Genomic DNA, 12,511 nt, shown 5'->3' with positions numbered 1-12,511 from the left:
TCATTGCATGATGTAATGCATACATATTTCTTATTTGTTTATTCCAGAAGAATGAATAAACCAAAACATACCTTTTTCTGGATTTATCAGTCCTTCATCTTCTGCAGGATTTAAATATCAGACTATCAGTGACGTGCAAATCCCCTGTAAAATCCTGCCTCAATATTTAAGGCAAGAATTGCGATATGGCCTGGTCCCTTTGCTTTCATTGGGGCCAAGTTTTGATCTTGGTGTTCTGGTTTTTCCTCCAGAGTTTTTTCTGCACTCAAAGAGGAAAACACAAGATTTTTGTGTAAGCACATAACAGTGAGGATAAAACAGGATTCTGTTAGCTACTACAGGCAGCTGGACTGACCAAATTGCTCACCCTCCAGGACAGCTATATTCTGTGCTTTTGCAGGTGCTGGAGAGTTAAAATAGCATGGTTCACCTCTTGGACAGACATGGCATTAGATTTCAAAATCCTCGTCCTTAGCAAGAAACCAGAATAAAAGGGCATTGTGGCAGACAACAGCATGGGAGGTAGGGCTCAGCATGGCTGGAAAGTGAGCTATCTCTGCAAAAGTATTAAGCATGACCTACTGTCCTCTTCCTCCATTTGCAATGCTGTGGTCCAGCAGGTTTGCAGTCTCCAGGGTCATAAATCCACAGGCACAGACACTTTTCCTCCATCCCAGCAGTTCCCTTTCTGTAAAAGTACCATTTTTGCACTGTTTCTCCATTGATCCATGGGAAGTGGCTGATGCCGAGTGGTAACAAATTGTCATGGTGCTCTGGCCAAGGCACCACCCATCCACAAGCTTGTGAAAGTGTGAGGAGGTGGAATCCTGCCTGCTCCACTTACGGGCACCAGCAGCATGGACCATTTGGGGGCATGACATAGGCCTCCCCTCCCACCTGTTTGCGGGAGTCATGGCTTGCCTCAGACACAGCTTTGATTACTTTATTCTGCAGTACTTTGTGGGCGACAGGCTCTTTTCCAAAATGTCTTTCTCACGCAGACATCTCGCCTTTCCAGGCATGCCACCCTTCTTTTTTCTATTCTCAGAATATTCTTTTTCGGGGGTTCAGTGGCAGTGCAGCAATCCCCTGATTCTGACCTTTATAAAAGACTGGGAAAGGGTAAAAATTACTCCTTTTCACTCTGTCCTTTACAGTGCCTTTGTGATTTATAAAGAAATAACAGCCACTGAGCTTTCTCACTTTTATCTTTGTTTTATTTTTAACTTCAGCAATATCAAATCTTGATACCCTTCCCCCGTTTTTCATGAAGACTTTCTAGGGAACTTTGCAACTGGCAGTATTCAGAGCTCTTTCTCAAAGGGCTGACTGAGCCTTTTTCTCATGTGTTTGTCAGGAATTTAAGTCCTGTAAGTGCTTATGGGAAAAAAACCACTTTTAAAGAGTATGATTTAAATGTCCCACCCTCCTGTCATTAAACAGCTTCCAATCTTTTGTCCCTTTTGATGTCATAATCCTAGCAGTCCTCCAGACTCCTGGGGACTTATCTAGGGAAAACATGGAAATCAGTACCTGAAAAACCAATGGGTTTGAAGAACAGAAAGAATTTTTTTATGATTTATTTTATATGTATGTATATATATACACACATATATTTCACTTTTGTTCTTCTGTACCCTGCTGTTTGCAAATGGGAATGAAGAGGCAGTTTTAGTATTCTGGTTAATAGCTGATTATCAGGATTCCAAGGCTTTTTTCTACATCATATTATGTTGTGGGTCGTCTTTTCTTTTTCTTCTGTATTTATGCATGTATATCTGGTATAATATCAAATGCTATGTAAAATTCCATAGATGTGAACTGCACTTTCAACTTGCCAGTTGTGTCAACTTTAGATATGACTTTTTTTCCCCCTAGAAAGCCTTACATTTAAAATATGGATATAAAATAACAATTAGAGTTCTGTGTCAATCAGTGTCCACTATTTCAACCTGCTACTTTCACTTAGAGCAGCTTATACATTACACTCTATTCATGCTGTGGAACTACCATGCCCTAGAATGAATACAAACTAGGGATAAAAAGCTTTTTTGTTTCAAGGCTTCACAAATGTGGAATCAGTTACCAGTTGATTTAAGAACAATTGGGAGCTTTTCCTGTTTTAAGATGGAACTGAAACAATACTTCATGATGACTAGAAGTCGTTGTAATTGTTTTAATTGATGTTATTCTAGTGTTATCTTGGTTTATTGTTTATTTATATGCGTTTGTTTATCACAGGTCATGCTTGAAAATGGGCTTTCATTTCAATTTACATAGTCAGCTAACAAATATATGTATGTATGGGTATCAGCTACACTTGTTTATATCTGACAGCAAAACCATATGCATTCTACATATATTTCTTGCCTTTATGTTTGTGCTATCGATTAAGACATCTGAGTTTGATTTCAGCTTGACTTTTATGTTTGCAGGACAAACCAAGCAAGTATGTATCTAATAATATCAGTCAAATTATTGTTTGACTCCCAAAGCACAAATCAAGTTAAAGCATTAACTAAGCACATGTTACTGTGCTTTATAAAGCAGTTCACACTTTAGTTCCAGGGTTTTACTCCTGCACTGTGTTGGCTTTAAGCAGCATTAGCATTCAGAAATTATTTTTGTATCTCTGAAGGAAAACGATATATTAAAAACAATGATAACATCACTTGTAGAGAAATACAGTCTAGCATCAAGTATTTATTATCATAGCTGATAAAGTAATGGCATGTTTAATTTACACTCTGTGAATGATAAATATCTACATAAGTATTCCTTCCTGTCTTTACACATCCAGCAACTAACCAATATGTAAGAGGAATAGTGAGGAAGAGCAAGTCATTATTTCATCTGTTCCATTTACAAACTCAGAAGTCACAAATGTGCAGCTGGGAAATATGTTTGTCTCAAAGCTTCAAATCTGTGACATGTTAATTCATAAATAATTGCAGTCACATGGTCTTCCTCGAGGACATTAGCTCAGTATTCCCAGTACAGTACACTTGTAATAGAAAAGAGTGGACAAAAGTGGTTTTCATAAATCAGATAAAACTGCTCAATAAATCCAGACCAACTTTCATTATTTCTAAGAAAAAATTAGCTTAGTTATGTAAGGAACATTTTTTAAATTTGAATGGGTTTTGGAAACTGGCAGGTGAGGAAGTAAAGGGCAAGGCTACATTACTTTCAGTTGTGGAATCTGTCAGCTAAAGGTTTCACAGCCCTGGACCAAATAGTGTTCTGACTTGCATTCCATGCCAACCCATGGACGACCTTATATCCAGATACTAAATACTTCCACTAAACAAGAACACTTTTCTGTTGGGACAGTTGTATGATAACATCGCCTGTGTCATTGTCTAAATGCAGCTGCTTGCAAAAATATAAGCTTTTTCCCAAAAATGTTGTCTTTGGTACACTGACTGCAGAGTGAATAATACAGTATGAAAGAAACCTGAAGGAGCCGTTAGGGTCCATTGTGTCAATACAGCTGCTACACATGCATATTAAGTCCACATTTAAAAATGCTTGTGAAGCTTTTTCTGTTTGTCTTGTTTTGCAGTCCATTTTTAAGCATTCATACTTCTTCCTTTTCCATTGTCATAATACCTAAACCACTTTGAACTAGCTTTTGGACAAATTCAAATCTTAATTTAAAACCATTGTAGTTATACAAAAGTAAGATTTTTTTTCTTTTTTAAATAATGAAATCTAAAATAAAATCATGAAGATTTAGTACACAAAATTTTATTCTCATTGGTTACTAAGAAAAGTATCTTGTCTCATCTGAGAGCTGGTTGTCAGGCTCCAGTCAGCATTGGATTTAGTCTCCTGAACATAGGAATTAGAGTGGAAACCTGACTGACCCTGACTGTAACTATTATTGTTCAAACCCCCACAAATTTCTCTTGATAAGAGTAGTGTTTTGTTCGAATATCAGATTAATTTGCTGTAGGCATATAGTTTCATTCAAAATTTCATATTTCTAATAATTCATTTGCTAGAATACTTTGAATTCAGAGAATCAGTCTTGTGAGTGTAGCATAAGTACAGCATCACAAATGAGAATGCGAAATTTAAACTGTTTAGTCTGGGAATTTATTGCTGGCACTGGAATCATTGTTGGCAGAACACATCCACATAGGGGGTTTGTTCAGCTACTTCATTTCCAGTCTGTGTCATTAAGCAGTGGTTTGAAGACACTTAGCATTTCAGCGCAGTAGACAACAAAAAGAAAAATATCCCCCTCTCCCTTTTTGTTTAATTGTATATTGGTACCTCAGAATTTTGGCTTAAATATTAATCTGATTTGCATTTATACACAGGGAATTGCTTAGAGTAATTGAAAAAGTTTGTTATTAATATAAGCTGTCGGTGTCCTGGATTTTGATACTAGTCCTAATGCTCATTTTGCAGATGCTGGTGCACAATGTTTTATCTCGAGTTTTAACAGCCCGAGCTACATAAAGGATGTCCAGCAAGCAGGTAGTGTAGGGCTAGAGGCACTGTGTTCATGAAAGAGATTTACTTTAGCATTTGTTGTGCTCCAAGCAGAGAAAGTGTAGGTTTAGGGTATAAATTGTGCCTTTACTAGTTAATGGCAAGTATGGGGCTGAATGTTTGAAAGGGCTTTAAAGACAAACATTGCCCTTACCTGTAGCGTGCTGCAGAAAGGTGTCAGGTACGACCAACCACTACTTCAACCCGAGTAATCCTGCAGCTGGAAGGTATGAAGGCTTCTGTTCCCAGCTGACACTCAAAAAGCACACTAGTCACCAGCCAGTCTGAGGATAGGAAATGTGGTCACATCTCTAAATGCGCATGGTGGATACATATCAGTATTAATTTAGGCCTGTAAAACGCATCTCTGCATTTTCTCTTTCAGATGAAGACAGGGATTAAAGATAGGGAAAAAATTAACAATAGCAAATAAACCTCTCATTGTACTGTACGGAGTCAGAGAATCACAGTGCTATTTACCAGCAAACACATCCCACATAGGTCATTCAGCAGTCTTTTTTTCTCCTTCCCTCATGTATTGTGTCTGGACTGAATCCATTAAACTTCAACCATTGCCGAAAGATCGACACTAAGACTGGCCTTAAAATCCTGCAGTGGAAGTGATTCTGGAAAACCCCTTGATGGTTTGCTCCATGACCTAACTGCTCTTGCAGTTGCAAAGTTTCTCCTAATATTTAACACTATTATCTATGTTGCAGCTAAAGTCCATTACTTCTTGTTTTGTCCCCATTGACTAATGAGAATAATTGGTCCCTGTCCTCTTGGTAACACCCCTTTATGCAATTATTGAGCGTTATTATGTCTCCCTTTTGGCTTCTCTTCTCTAGCCTGAACATATCGCAGTCTCTTAAGCTTTCCTCCTGGGCATTACTTTCACCACCTTTTATCATTTTATATGTCCTTCTCTTAAGTCCTTCTAATTCGTCTGTATCCTTTGAAAAATGTGGTAGCCCAAACTAAATGCAGCTCTCTGGATGAAGCTCAACTGAGTCAAACAGAGCGGAAAAACTGCCTTCCTTGTATTACATAGAGTGCTCCAATTAACACAACCTAGTGTAGCGTTTGTCTTTTCTATGACAGCATTGTCTTTTTTGCTTGTTCGATATATTGTCCATTATCACTACTGTTCCCTTCACCGGGGTTTTCTGACCTAACTGATTATATCTGTAACTTTGATCATTCTACTCTTAAGTTGTTCCATCATCTGCTTTGAGTTTCCATATGGCTACATATGCTTTCCATCTTCATACTTACTCGTATGTGGCTTTGCCTTGTCTGAATCTTTGTCCTAGTGCCTCTAATGTACCCTTAGCCATTGGAGTGATTTTGCTGTATCATCTGTAGGACAGACTTTTTCCAGCAACTGAATATTCTTATCAGCAATACCAAAGCCCCATCAGAAACTTATCTCCATATCATTTCAACTATTGCTACTGTGCATGTAGGGCTTCAAAAATTATATATCTATGTGTTATTTCCTTGGATAAGGAACATTTCCTCATATGTAGTTAATGAACAACCTATAAGAACAACAAGGAGGCTAGACTAGAATTACCCAAAACACAGATTTTCTTATTTGCATGGACTTACACTATTTTGATGTAGTACTTCCTTCCACCTTAATTATGAAATCAAATATTCAGAAATTTCCCACAAGCTAGAATTTTAAAACATCATTTCACAAACCCAGGCACATGGTGTTCCAGAACTGGGATATGTATCCATCCCCAACCCACCTGGGAGGCGAGCAGGAGGGAATGCAGCCACTACTGAATCCCAACTGGTGATGCTGCCTTTGCAGGACCAGCCTGGGGCTATGCAAACTCAATCTACTTCTAGGTTTGCTGGCATAAAACCCTTGAGAGACCGTTTTGTGTTGGAGCTGCTACAGTATTACTCTACTGAAACTAGATTTGGGTAGTTGCAGCTCAAGTTTTCAAGGCTTCACTTTCTTCAGCAGCAAATGTAGAAGGTGTCAGAGCCCCAGGATGGACTATCCTTCCAATCGGATCTTTAATAGAGCAATATTTGGGGAAAACATTCAGGTTCAGCAAACTGACATTTTTCTCACCATACATTGATTGTTTTGTTAGGGACTCTGTGCACGAACCAAGAAAGGCTCCTGAAGTACTATGGTTTATCTGCATACATCTGAATCTTTCCGGTGGTTTTCATGGGATTCTTGCTGCAGAGGAGAGCTCAAAAATTCCTTTTACTCTTACTTACCTTTTATTTCTGTTACTCTTTATTGTGCATGAAAGAATGCTTTTCACTCTTGTCGGGCTAATGAAGATTTATAATGTTTATTCATTTCCTTTTCCCTCTTAACATGAACCGGAACAGTTTGCCTTACTCAGGTTTCCAGAGGTATGTCTACCTCACCCGCTCAAAATGCATTCCCAGGAGCAGACAAGAGTACATTGTGCCTGCACGCAATCCACACCGGGGGCTTTGGGCAGCCTGCCCAAACATGCCTGGCAGGGTCCTAACCACCTACTTACATATTAATACTACCTAAGAATGCCCCATGTGTTTGGGCCCACGGGATATTGCAAGTGCTAAAGAAGAGTGTTTTCTGCCCAGGCATTCACTGGGCACAGAGGGGTTACAGCCCCGGGGGCAGTCATGGGGCACTCCCTGGAGGAAGAGTTATCCCTTCCTTGCCAGCATGGTCAGTCTCGGGCATTTGAGAGTGAGGTGGTAGGCTACCCAAAATAGGAGATTTTACAATATATTAATAAGTGTCTACACTTATACATGTAGGTATTTATAACGATGTATCTTTCTAGTGGGAGAGGATTACAAGGGGGAGAAGAGAAATTTTATCCTTTTCTTTATTATTTTTTTTTAAAGGATAAAAGGTCTCTCGCTGTATTGTCACTCTGGAAGTACAAAGCAGCACTAAGGTTTTTGCAATAAAACGTTGATAACTCCATATGGTAGAAAGTCCACATAAACAATGACTTTGAACAGGCCACATGCTGAGACAGTGACACCAGGTTAGTGTAGCTATCCCCTCTAGCACAGCTGTAGCTTATACCAGCAATAAAAGCTTTCTGATGGTGCGTTATTCACCAATTCAAAAAGCAAAAGAAATTTTATCAACAACAGTACTTTTAGATTAATATAGTTGCTTAAACATGAAAGCTTCTGCACCACAGCGTTTAACAGCATAGTTAAAATTAAAACCATGAATCAACACCCCACCTCAGATTTTCATTATTTTACGAGCCATTCCTAATATGAATCTAGCCATTATCTTACCACTGCCTATGCCAACAACATTGCCTGAACGTATAAAATGTTTTGTTGTACAGTTGGTCTGTATTCCAGACCCAAATCTCCTGAGTGAAACTGGGAGTGAAGTCCAACATACTGAGTCATGGTAAAGTTCTTTTCAAGGCCGAGGAAAATGTAACTCCCAGAATAAATTACCGTACACAACGTTCTCTTTTGGGCCAGTTACCACTTTGTAAGAATCATTCAAGTGCTCTTATCTCCTGTTCTAAAAGGCTTGCTTTGACGTGTTCAAACGTTAGCTGCTTGTTACAGGAAGACTTACTTTCCAGGAATACAAAGATTCAGTCTTTCATCAAGCCGTTCATAGCGATACATTTACTCTCCCTGAAAAAATTGTTTCTGTTGATATAGTTCAACTACACTGAAGAAGAAGAAAAAGTTCAGTTCTGAGCAGATGGTTAGGATGACTGACTGCAAGCCAGGGCTAAGAAATTACTAAATATTGCTTGTGTTAAGAGCAGTGTAATTTCTCTATATATCTTGCTTCCAATTTTTCAGCCATTTTATTCCTCTTCAATAAAAATAGGAGTTAGGAACTATTTCAATATGCTTTCTTTCTTCTGTTTGGGGGGGGGGGGAGTTGGGGGGTGAGTTAACCATGTTTGGACAATCTTCTATTTATTATAGGATTTTTCAGCAGCAGGGGAACCACGACAGTTTTGTTCCGTGACGTGGGAAGCAGTTCTCCAGAAGCAGGACCAAGATAGGAATCACCTTCATTTTATAAGCATACATGTAAAAGACTCTCAAGACATAAACAAGTCTCTTCATTAAACATTTCCTCTGACTGATTTTAGATAGCTAAATCTATAAGTCTTCAGTTGTGTCACTTTTTGGAAGTTTTGTTCTTAATGTATTAGGACTGATGAATAAGGCATGGGACATCCCACAATATCCCAGCTGGGGGATTATGCAGCTGGACAAAATTATCCCTATTAGAGTTTTGTTTTGTTTTGTTTTTTTTAAATGATGCTATATCTTTTGATAAACCTTCTCGTTATAGCTGAATAGTAAAGACATTGTAGGACATAAATAGAGACATAATAGGACAAAATAATGCCATGAAAATAACGATGTTTTAATTTTGAACAAATGTGCCTTTAGCCAGAATGTTTGTGAGATGTCTTGTGATTACTGCAAAATGGGAATAGAAAGTGATTTTTGAATTCTGAAATATAATGATTTACAATAGAAAACCTGACTCTCGGTAACTTCTACTCAGAGAAACACAACATGGGATGTGTTCTGCTCTGACTAACCAACAATATTGAATGCCAAATTTTGAATATCAAGCACTTGCAGTGAAGTGCTCATAAATGATACACCTTCATTCAGGGAATAATTCTGAATAATAAATCTAAGAAAGTCATAAACTGCTCTTGTAAAATTCACAAATAGAAAAAGGAGGTGAGGTTTGTCTTACAAATTATTTGGAGTGAATTATGCATCTGGCAGCTACCTTGAGTCCCTGAACTATATTTTCTAAAATTTGTATGGGATGTCTCCTCTAAAGATTTTACAATATAATTACCTAGATCAGTCATTCCCCAGCTGGATCCTCTACAGCAGCATCAGTGGGCTTACATATTCCTGGATGAGGCTGCTTATACACCGTTTCCTTCTGCCACGTCCACATTACCTTTCTAAGCAGATTTGCCACCTGTTCTGGGGGAAACTGTGGCCTCCATTTCCTTCAGTGACCTAAAATAATTAAGAGCTAAATCTCCTGTCTTCAAGTACTTTTGCATATGCTTAAATTTATGCACATGAATAGTTTCACTGATTTTAGTGGGTTTATCCATAGGAGTACGTTTAAGCAAACTTATTTGCAGGTTTGGGCTCTTAAGATGTTTGTCTCCCGGTGTTAAGTGTTTCCTACTTTATCAGTAAATGGATCATTATCACTTAGCAATGTCTGAAACATGTACTACTAACCAAAGGAGTTATGAATTATCTGTAATAAAAACCTGTAATATAATTAGCTGATTTTGCTTGCATTTATGTCATTATTTTCACTTACATGTTTGTGATTTACATGGAAATATATGAAATCAGAAAAAGACCTCATGTGTTTGAAATCTTCCTTTGCCTTTGAAAGGTACTTTGGGTCTGATCCACAAGGAAAACTCGGCTCTTAATTGCAGTTTCCAGAGGTGCTTGGTAGTAAATGTGGCTCTGAGCATTAAGAAAAATTGTGTATTTTTTCAGCCATTTGTGGAAGTAACACTGATGCTAGGACAAGTGTAAATGTAGATGGCTGTAACGCATTTCACTGCTTGTAACCTATACAGACAGCACTGGAGTGCAGCAGTCAGCTGAAGAGGCTGGCTCTTGGAAGGAGGAGAGGGAATGAATATCTAAATGGGTTAGCTGTTAAGAACAAGAAGCTTTTGATTTAAGAAATATTAAAAGTGAGTTCCTGGATTTTATTCCTGACATACACCCAATTAATATATTTTCCAAAACTGAGACACTGTATTTGCAGGATTTATTTAATATTAATGGAGGCATTAAAGGGATAAACTAGTACCTATAAGATGCTTTTAATTTTGTTTTCTAGGTTTTGTTTCAAAAATACAGAAGCTGCTTCTGACCTAATTGATCAAAAATGCTTTTCCTTGGGAAACAGTGCAAAATGTCTTCTTTTCAAGGCAAATGAATTTGGGGACTAGTGAGAGAGAGAGAAAGGTAATATATGCTAGAAAAAGTGCCAGGATTTGAGCTGGAAATAAACCTCCTGTATAATATGCATTTTCATATTGCTCCTACAGCCATTCAGAACTTTTATTTCTTCATTTGAATGCATACAACTAGTTAAAAATATCTGTCACAAGTCTTTTCTTTGTGCTACTTTTCCAAATTTCTTTGAAAGAGTATTCCTCAGAGTTATCTTATGATTGCTCTTTAGAATTTTCCACTCATAGGAAACCTCACACCAAAATAAGCTTTTTAATTACTTAATTTCACTAATTATTGAACAAAATGTATCAGAATAAATTATATATTTTTATTAGGGATTTTTGGAGATATGTCTAAGTACCTTATTGCAGTTCTACTCAAAAAGTTTATTTTTCTTCCAGCTGCAAAGTTCATGTGCTGTCTTATTATGATAATTACATTAATACACTAATAACCAGGCAAATGACTAGAAATGATTAGGCTTATTGTAAAGAGAAAAAGTTATCATCTATAACTCTGTTAAAGTATTTAACTTGATTAATTTTTCCAGTAAAGTAAAAAAACCAAAAAACCACAAAAATACTGTTGACTGTACATACATATGTTTCATAAACAGATAGATTGCCTTTAATACACTTAAATTCTGATTTAAAAAACAAAAACCAAAAACTAACAACTATTGCACATTATCTCCTGGTTCTTTACATAAGGCACTGAACAAGGAGTCCTAAGACCCCTCCCAACAGGCTGACCTTTCTCCTGTGATCTAACCTTACTTTCTCTTCTTTTCTCCTTTTTGATAACTGCACGGACACCATTTACCAGATACAAGAGGAATACCTTACATAAGGACACATAACCCAGGACTCATTTTAATATTCATGAGTTCGTCAGCTTTATTAAAGAAATTCAGGTAGCTAGTGAAAACTAGATTGCATTCCTCTACCATATATCTTTTATCTGGCTGTTAAACTTAAGCATTACTAATGCAGTTTTAACTTCCCTTTCTTTGGAATGCAGCTCCTTGGTGGACATGTAATACATGCTCTAGGTTCTCCAGTGTGCGTACCTACATTAACAACCACGACTATTTATAGTTGCTACCAAGGTCCTAAAGACATGAAAGTTCCCAGACCCAGCAGGTTAGCTTTGAACTCACTGAAAGAAAGAACAAAAAATTTAGAAAGTTCTCCCCTCAAGTCAAAATCTAGAGGCTCATTTCCCACCACGGGTTTGTTGGGGTTTTTTTTCAAAACTCACTAGGAAAGTCCAGATATAGGTTTCAAAAACCACGAGGAAAAAAGGAACCCCTTATTGTTACTGTTTATTTCTGCACAAATCTTGATATTTTCCAATTGTATCTCCATCCAAAACAAGAGATCAGTTTAGGAATAAAAAATACAATTACTACATGAAAGGAAACGACATTCAAATGTTGTTAATTAAATGAGGGAATGGATGTCAATGTTAATGTGTAGGTACATAAAAAGAACCTTATTTTGCAGATGTATGACAGGGCTCCCTGAAGAACACAAGTTTTTCTATATTAATTCCATGGTAGTTGAAAGCTACATAATCAAAAACACCTTCTAAGTTTGGCAGAAATATAACACTGGCTGTTTAAAATAAAAGGTCTGTATGGAAAGTTCAGTTTTGTTTTTTTATTTTTTTTATTCCCCTAGGGTCATTGTGGTGGAGGAAATATTTTTATCCAGGCCTCAGGAAATGGTGGTCTGGCTAGCAACTGCAGTGGTGCAGATGGTTACATGAACAGTATTTACTCGGGGTAAAGCATGCCATCACTTACCTCTGCTCCAGAACTCCTAGACTACAAGAACTAATCAATGTCAATGGCCACCTGGAAATATCTAGTGCAGAAAGACTGTGGAAGCTACTACCCTGAAGCAATCCTTCAATCTGAAGTGAGGTGAGTCAGAAATGTGCAAGTAAGGTATTGTGGATAAGCAGAACCCTGTTGAGTTATATTTCAAACAGAAATTCAACGAGA

Source organism: Falco punctatus, assembly GCF_963210335.1.
Source record: "Falco punctatus genome assembly, chromosome: 2".
Taxonomy (NCBI): domain Eukaryota; kingdom Metazoa; phylum Chordata; class Aves; order Falconiformes; family Falconidae; genus Falco; species Falco punctatus.
This window is presented reverse-complemented; position numbering follows the sequence as displayed.